This window comes from Salmo salar, chromosome 12 (genome assembly GCF_965601325.2).
Source record: "Salmo salar chromosome 12, fSalSal1, whole genome shotgun sequence".
Lineage (NCBI taxonomy): Eukaryota > Metazoa > Chordata > Actinopteri > Salmoniformes > Salmonidae > Salmo > Salmo salar.
In genome coordinates, this window is record NC_138302.1 from 67,098,027 (window position 1) to 67,106,821 (window position 8,795).

The following is an 8,795-nucleotide window of genomic DNA, read 5'->3' on the forward strand; positions in this document are numbered from 1 at the left end:
ATACAATGCTTAACAGATCTTCTCTTCACTTTGTAGTGTGTGGTGTTATAGTTGCCTGATGCAAGAGGTAATGTCACAGTGGCCAAACTATGTTAATCTTTGTATCACCAGGGGGCAGTAACAGTATTAGTTGCTTTGATCACCGTGTTCAGCCTTGGTCATTTCACAGAGTAGGATCAATAAATTAGCCAGCTTACATGATTAACACTGAGATTCTAGAGTAGGCTAAAGTTGGGAGCAGAATACACAGACCACTGTTGTCCTGTCCATCCTCACACAAAGCAAATAACACATCTGCACATGAAGTCCAAAATATGAATGAGGCTGATGTGAGCAGACTGGCGTGCCAATAAGAGCAATGAAGAAAATATATGGTAATTTGACATTAAGAAAATTGTGCGACTTGCTCTACCTGTTTAAAATAATTGTTGTGGTAGTTGAAGAAGTAAAAAAATGTTTTTTACTTAAACAAAACAAACAAAGCAGTTAAAATATAGTGAAAGTTAAATGTAGAGTAGTAAAATAATTGGTCTGATTACTTTGATATACTACTATATCAACTTTATTACTTTGGATAGAGGGGGAAGTTAGATCACACATTTCATCAGAAATAACTACACTCGGACTACTACACTTTTATACACTCAACTACTAAAATACCACCGTTTCTGACAACGTAATAATAGAGCACAGAAGACAATGAGGCATTGTTGAAGTTTTAAACAAGTAAAATACTAGATTTTTTACAACTTATTTAGATGACAGCGCGATCAGTGGGAAGAAGGCCGGAAAGGGGGAACCCCTTCCCTCAGAACACCTCTGCCTCCAGGGGGGATACTCAAGTTAACTGAGCATAGCATACAAACGGTCATTTTTTTCTTTTTTTTTAATGTAATTTCTCCGTTTCTCCAGGTTTTTGTTTTTTCCATTTTTTTTTCAGGTTTTCTCTCTCAAAATCACACTTTTAATAGAAAAACAACAATGCTTAAACTACATCAGGAGACCACTTTTGAGGTCTGGAAATGTTTTAATAAATGTAGATTTTTGGGTGTAGTTACCCTTTAATGCAACTGAGCACCAGCAAGAGACCATTGTTAGCGATGTTTCTGTAGCGCTCATGTGATTGCAGAGTTTGCTAAACAAATGGCCACTGTATTGAGGCAAATAATCATGATATTATTCTGCTAGGTAGGCATAGTCTACTTTGTAGTTAAAATTTAATTGAGGAGGTTTTTGGGAAAGCCTTTCCATCTCTACCAGAAGAAGGTTATCGTTAGCATCATTGCTAACAGCGACATAAAGTGTAGACATAAAGTGTTCAATACATTTAGTTGATTTCCTACTAAGTTCATCAAAATAAATGATATTGTTGAATTCCATTTTAATGTATGTTTTCCGTGATTCCATCCGCATTCTGCTCAACGCAGATTTAAATGTCCTTACATACATCTGACATTCATTATTTGAAATGCTATTAAAAAATACATAATATAATAGACCGTAAAAAATGTATTCTGCTTTCACAATGTATTTGGACTTTTTGTTTTTTTACACAGACATGAAGACACAACTAATGCAAGCAGTGAAATGTGATACCAATGTTTTGGTCAAGATTCATACCTGAGAGATGTCTAAAGTGAAAATGCAGTACACTGGGTTGTGATAGCAGTAGTATGTCAGCAGCACACCTGAATGGAGACCACTTTGTAGTCGAGAAATGAAAACTGGATCCAGCAGGATATTATTTTCTGTGGTAGCAGCTTGTATCAACTGCGCGTAGACGCATACCCTCTCCCGACCTGGACAGATCCTCATTGAAGTCGCCACAGACAATGATCGGAGTGTGAATATGTCCATAACAATGGAAGGAGTGTGAATGTGTGTGTTCATGTGTACTGGTTTTAATGTGTTTGTGACTTCTTACTTGTAGAAAATAATAATTGTGACACTTCAAATAGACTTAGCAGGGCTATTAATACACGGAGAGACCAAATGTTGGTAAACAGGGAAGTGTCACCCGACCCAACAAAGTAATATTACTGTGGGAAGTTAGCTTAAAGCTAATGTACCCAAATGTCTATTATATGTAAGTAGTTTATGATAAGTGAATGCCATAATGTAGTTATTTTGTTAGATACTTCTCCCTATTAGCTGAAATCATATTTGTTTTCAATGGAATTTTAGCTGTCGCGCTTGCTGTTCGGTCCAAACAGATTCACAAATCATGGACATTTGTTGCTCTATGAAGACAGCTACCTCCAAGGCATGTGTTGCTAGGCAACCCCCCTGCAGTTACCTGGGTAGTCCTGCTCCCTACATGGCTAAAACCAGTGTGAGAAACGTGCTAATTTAGCAGACACTCTTATCCAGGGTTAAGTGCCTTGCTCAAGGGGCACATCAACAGATTCTTCACCTAGTCGGCTCAGAGATTCAAATCGGCCACCTTTCAGTTAGTTGCCAATGCTCTTAACCGCTAGGCTACCTGCCGCCTAACAAAAGTTTGTGGTAGTGTTAGACAAAGCAAGGAAAGTGAACTTCAAAACATGATGTCGTTTTATTGGAATCTGCAGCTGTTGTTGGTACGTAATGAATCTGCTAGCTTCTGACATGACTTACTGCATCTTTAATGACAGCAGTTGATAGCTTACTAAAACGGCTCTACCTCTTGATTGGTAGAAGCTATTCCTGTTCTGAGAATTAAAGGACGATTTCATGCGCTCAAAGTTTTTGGTAAAGTGGTCAAAGTAGCTGATTTGTGTCAAAAGTTACATTGTTTACAGTTAATAGAATATAATGTTGGGAGTCATGATGTCACAATGGCCCTTTAGAATTCTGAGCAAATCCCATGAAAGTGGATGGAGGACAAAAATATGGAAAAAAAGCTTAATAGTTTAAAAAAGTATAAAAGATATCAAAAAGTTGTATACAAGCATACTATTCCAGACCGATCTGCACGTTTTAAAGTTTGAATGACGTTTCTAGCTTAAACGGTGTAGGAGGAATAGTGTTCCAAAGAAAAATAATATGAAGTATGATGAAGATTTAGAATGGAAGATTTGCTTCACAAGTCAAGTCCCATTAATTACTTCGCAACCCCCCCCCCCAATTCCTTATCCATTTGTCACATAAAGTGCTGACACATTACATTTATAGAGAAAATGTACCATACTCATATTAGTATACCATCAGTTGGAGGGAAGAGCACTACAACACACCTTATATGTAAGCACCTTTGCTCTCCCTCCTCTGTCCCCCAGCACTTACCCACTGGTGACCTGGTAGTAGCCCAGTCTCCCTCCTGGATTGGGTGGATTAGTGTAAAGCGGTGGCAAGTCGTGACATCCCAGGTTCTTTACTGTAACTCGGCTTTTAAGGGGCAGCACAAATAATGGTTTATTCGAGCCGGTTTCATTTACTTATCAAAGATGAGGAAAATAGCTCAGGGAAATTCCTGCGGCTTTCATACAATCACATCAGGTGGTATGTGACCGGATTGGCCTGCAGCTCAAGCTGGCCCCAAGTCTCCTCTCTGATTGACAGCCAGGCCTCAGCAGATTAAGTGACATTAAGGCAGTACAGTGACAGCCAGCTTTCATCTCCTTATTGATTTTAATACCACAGCAACAAAATGAGAGGTCTATTCCATCTGCAGACGGTAAATGGGAAAATTTGGGCAGTTGTCATCTTAGTACAACTGATTGGGGACTTGCTGGAATGCATCATATCAATTTACAAGGCATTTTATATAACACAATAGCCACAGATGCACAGTCATGGGTGTAGATTTGAAGTCTGAAGAAAGGGTTAAATGTGATGCTATCTTTACTGCCATTTTGCCTTAGTACATTTTCCTCGATTTTCCCAGATTTCCAGAGCATGATCTGTGATCTCTCCAGACAGAGAGTTTTGACCATTATAAATGGAGGTCTATCTTATTCTGCCATCAGACTGGAGAAACAGCAACTTCCGCACAACTGTCACCTCCTGTCAGGGTCCGGTTACACTCTACAAGCTCAAGCGCCCGTCATCCCAGCTGTCCCACTGAATACCATGCTGTGTAGTAGGTGAGTCGTGACTTGCATCTAGTAGTGGGCCAGGCTATGAATGGACATATTTCAGTCCCCCTGCTGTATTTCCATAACAACCACTACAAGGGGCCAGAGTGTTTTACAGGGGATTACATATACAAATGTCTAATATCCATTTTTCTAAGGACTTCTGATCGTATAGCAGATTTGTACTATAGTGAAGATTCAGTCAAGGCAGATAGAAACCATTGCAAGTGTCTCTCAGAAAAGCACTCCTTGACTAATATACAGTATGCATTTATACAGTTTAGTTCCTAAACACTGAGCCAACTATCTTGAATAAAATTCATTCTCTGTCATTCAAATTTACATTCAAAGTTCTGCATGAAAGGATTTCTCCAGTTGGCTATTCTTGTGTCTGTAATTGTAATGTGGGGATGTGCACTAGAAGAGTGAAAGCGTAGGTTTGTTTTAGGGCATGAGAGTCTGCATTAAAATCACATCAGTGCTACAGTTTAAATTAAGGTTAGGACAAAGAACGTCACCTTGTGATACTTAATCAACCATCCAGACTACCCATGACTCCATTCCCGCAACATGTAAGAAGTGTATTTGATACAGTTCACCCGCAGTAATAACCTTCCAGTCATGTCACCTAATTAACCCTTAGTAATTGCAAGGACTTTGTCTTGATTTGTTGTGAAGTTGAGAATGTTGACAAATCAGACAGGCGTTATCCCCTGTGTCCTCTGGCGACCCTGCTGAGTGTCTTGGTGAGACTCCTCTGGGTCCTCTGGCCCTGTTTCCACTTGGACAACATGAGGCCCAGCTATGGAGAGGCTCTGGGTTTTGTGGTAAAGGGCAGGGTGCCACTGCTGGTCAGCGGAACTTTCCCATCCATGTCTAATGGTCAACATAACTGTGTCGTCTTTCAGCAGCTTGATAGTGAATAGTTTTTCCTCAATATTTCAGAGAAATGTGTCATTTCTCCCCAGTATTTACTTCCTCTATTTGAATTAACACATATTTTCCACAATGCTGATTACCAATAACAATCTGGTCTTTTGTGAACATTTTACCATTTAAATATGTATTCTGGCTAGTACAGTACCATCAGTGGCATATATCAGAAGTAAATTAACGGCAAAGTAAATACATGAACAATATGTCCTTCTCTGATTTGTGGTAAACCTGTTAAGTAAAGTTCACCTTTCAGAATATACTGTAAGAGGCAGTCCTCATTTTACTGGAGACATTGTGGCTTTTACTGGAGACATTTTGAAACCCCTTCTCTTCCCTCCCAACAAAAAGCCATGGCATTTTTTCAACTTCGCATCTGAGATTACTTTAATGATCTCTAAGACAACTAAGACCACATTTCAGTTAGAATTACAGTTGACTCCTGTGAGGTGATCATTGCAGAAGTGCAAAGATAAATGAGAAAAAACCTCAACGTAATTAGATTAGTCTTTAATGCCTCCCACAGTATATCATTTTATCACTGAAATAGCCATGCATGATTCAGCCGGTGAGCCTTTAATAAGTGTAATTGAGAGATTATGTGAGGCGTGTTCTCATTACACTACTATTTATTATCAAATTATACCCTATTATGAATTGTAATAAAACTGGACTTTTTGTGATTAAATGAGAGTGCCATGGGCTACTCTACTGCAGCATGTTATGTACTGATTGGCTTATGTTGACTGTAACAGTCTTCATAGCCACTATTGTTCCTTTTAACATCAGAGCCCTATTTCCACTATTGTCTCTGATTGTTTACGAACAACAATAACATTAACCGTGGCGGTCCACACCAAACTAAATCAAAGACTCTCTTTGTGCAATGACAGATCCATTTCCAAGCCATTACAGTATGTGGACTGAATGACCAGGTTTACAGTTAAAATGAGTTTGACGTAGTTTGATATTGCAGCTTGTGTGTGTGTGTCATTGATGGCCAGCCCCAGGATTGCGCTGTGTCCCGTGGTTTCCCAGCAGTCCCGCTGCTGCCCCCGTCGGTTGTTTTTGGCAAGGATGAGATGAGCATGCAGTCTGCAGAAATTCTAATAAGGTGTAATTGCAGACTGTAATTCTGGGCGTTTCTTGATGTGGGTTTTCCCTGATATCAGGAAAGGGCCATTGATGCATGCCATTGGTCAGTTCCGGTGTTAGGAGACTTATTGTGAGACTGATTTTGGGGTGGCAGCGTAGCCTAGTGGTTAGAGCATTGGACTAGTAACCGGAAGGCTGCAAGTTCGAATCCCCGAGCTGACAAGGTAAAAATCTGTCGTTCTGCCCCTGAACAAGGCATAAAGTGTAGACATACTATCACCGACTCCCACGTGATAGTTCATTTCTGTCTTATTTTCTCTGAAAAGGCTTACTAAGAAACTACCATAACTAGTTATTTTGTGCCTGGGTGTTCTGTTTATGAACTGTCTTAGTGGATCATGTTGTCAGGCATGGTTTGTCTGACAGATGTTATTTCTATGTAAAATATTCTGTAACAAGTGTTGTTTTTGTGCTCAATGTTGGATCTATTCATAATTATTTAATGACTGTTCAGGCCGTCATTTAAAATAAGAATTTGTTGTTAACTGACTTGCCTAATTAAATAAAGGTAAAAAGAAATTGTTTCTCGACACAGATTATTTGTTTCCATAGTAGATTACCAGGATGACATGCCTGAGAGGGAGTTTTAAATCCATGGGGCACACTAGCATTGCTTTAGATCCCTAATAAAACAAGGTACATTTGTCCTACTACTGTTCAGATGTACAAAAATATATCTGAAATGTACACATCAACAACTGTCGTTTTATAGAATAACACAGGAAAGATATGCGCCCCACTATGACATACAAGTGTATTCGAAATGCTGCCGTAGCTGCCGTAGGCCGACACATAATTTGCACCTGTCAACACGCATGAATCTGCTTGACAGAGTGAGCACCACTAGGCTATCAAAGATTCTTACAGGCTTCATCGCTTTAACTTCAATCATTTGAACTCTGGCTACATTGCTTTTGAATTTGTGACACTACGCAATGAGCGTAACCAAGCCGCCACTTTCTGTGTGGCAGAGTTTCACACACACACATACACACACACTATCGCAAGTATGACTTTTCCAGTAGCAACTAATGTGTATTGCAAATAACAGAGTGAACGTTTGCCTACTTCTTTTAGTAGGCTACACATGGTATTGGTCGTATTACTGCGACATTCAAAATGTAAAAAAATCTAGGCCTATCTAAAGTGCAGCCATATACACAACAAATGTCATTTTGCACGCAAGAAAGCACACAGTGTTGAAGAGAAGCCCCACGAAGACTGGTAGCCCAAGATGCGCTCATTAAAATAGCACATACCATAACCATTGATTCAGGACCATGGACAGAAGGCTACCGCCAGTCAGCATGATGAAAGGGTAATGTTAAATGCTCTGCCAATTTCAGCACCACCAAAGTGGACAGCCAGGACAACAGGAGCACTGTGCCAGTAAGCTACATTGGTCATTGGTACCTGTACCCATCAAATAACACATCTGTATATCTATCAATTGCAATTAGACCCGCAAAAGCAAGTAATGACATTAAGAATCACAGATCAATGTTAAAGATGCATTGTAGTAAAAAGCAAAGGCCTAAACTATACATGACATAAAACATTTAGCCAAACAACCAGTAGGCTCACATGAGGTAAAACCAATGAATTAATCATTTTGGAACAGCGGCGAGGGCCATAAAGGTTGTAGCTTACCATTTAGAAGAGTTGCAGCCTCCTCGATGCTGTGTTGAACCTCATGAGAAGTTTCTGATTCCATTCCTTTTCCAGGCGAAATGTAATTGTCAGGTGCCTCTCAAATGTTGGGCTTCTCGCTGTAGCATACTCTGTGTTCAGAGTTTATGTTCACTGAATATGTTCTTCATGGTGGAGAACACATTTCTGCACATTGCTGTAGATGCCCCAATTTTGTTGTTGTTGCATGTTTCAGTTCCAACAGCATAGTCGGCATTACTGACAAAGACTGCATCTTTGAAGAACACTGAGTGAGGACCATTTGTTGTTGCTGTGGTTGCGATTTCACTTTGCAAGAATGTGCGAGCCTTAATGAACTCTGCTTCCACTTGTTGAGTTTTGGTTAGATTCAACAGGTTCTCGGGTGCTAGCGGCTGGGGTAACGGAGGTGCAGGTGCTTGTTGGGATGTTACCCTCCTGCTGCTGGCGCTAGGCCCTGGCTCTTCTCCATCTTGTTGGTCAGAAGGCAGCGTGCGGGATGGGCTGGTATTACATTTGATGATAGGCTACTCAACCTTGGGGATTTGCACTGCAGGCTGGTCGGTGAGCTTGGCATCACTCTCAACATGGTGCTCCTCAGTTTTTTTGGCTCTTGGCAGTGCCCAGCCATTTTTGGATATCAATGCTGATAAAAGCGTAGCCAACTAGCTATATTTATTCAGCGTGCTGCTACCAAAACTTAACAAAGCTACTAGCTAGACTGTTATTAGCTGTTGGCCTAGCTGTCTGTAAAAGTGGATCGCACATTTTTGCACATTGCTGTAGATGCCCCGATTTTGTTGTTGCATGTTTCAGTTCCAACAGCATAGTCGGCATTACTGACAAAGACTGTATCTTTGAAGAACACTGAGTGAGGACCATTTGTTGAGTGAGGACTGAGTGAGGACCATATGGCTCGTACATTTTCCACTCTCTGTGAGAAAAGAAAAACGGCTCTGGGATCCAATGAGCTTCCTAGACAAG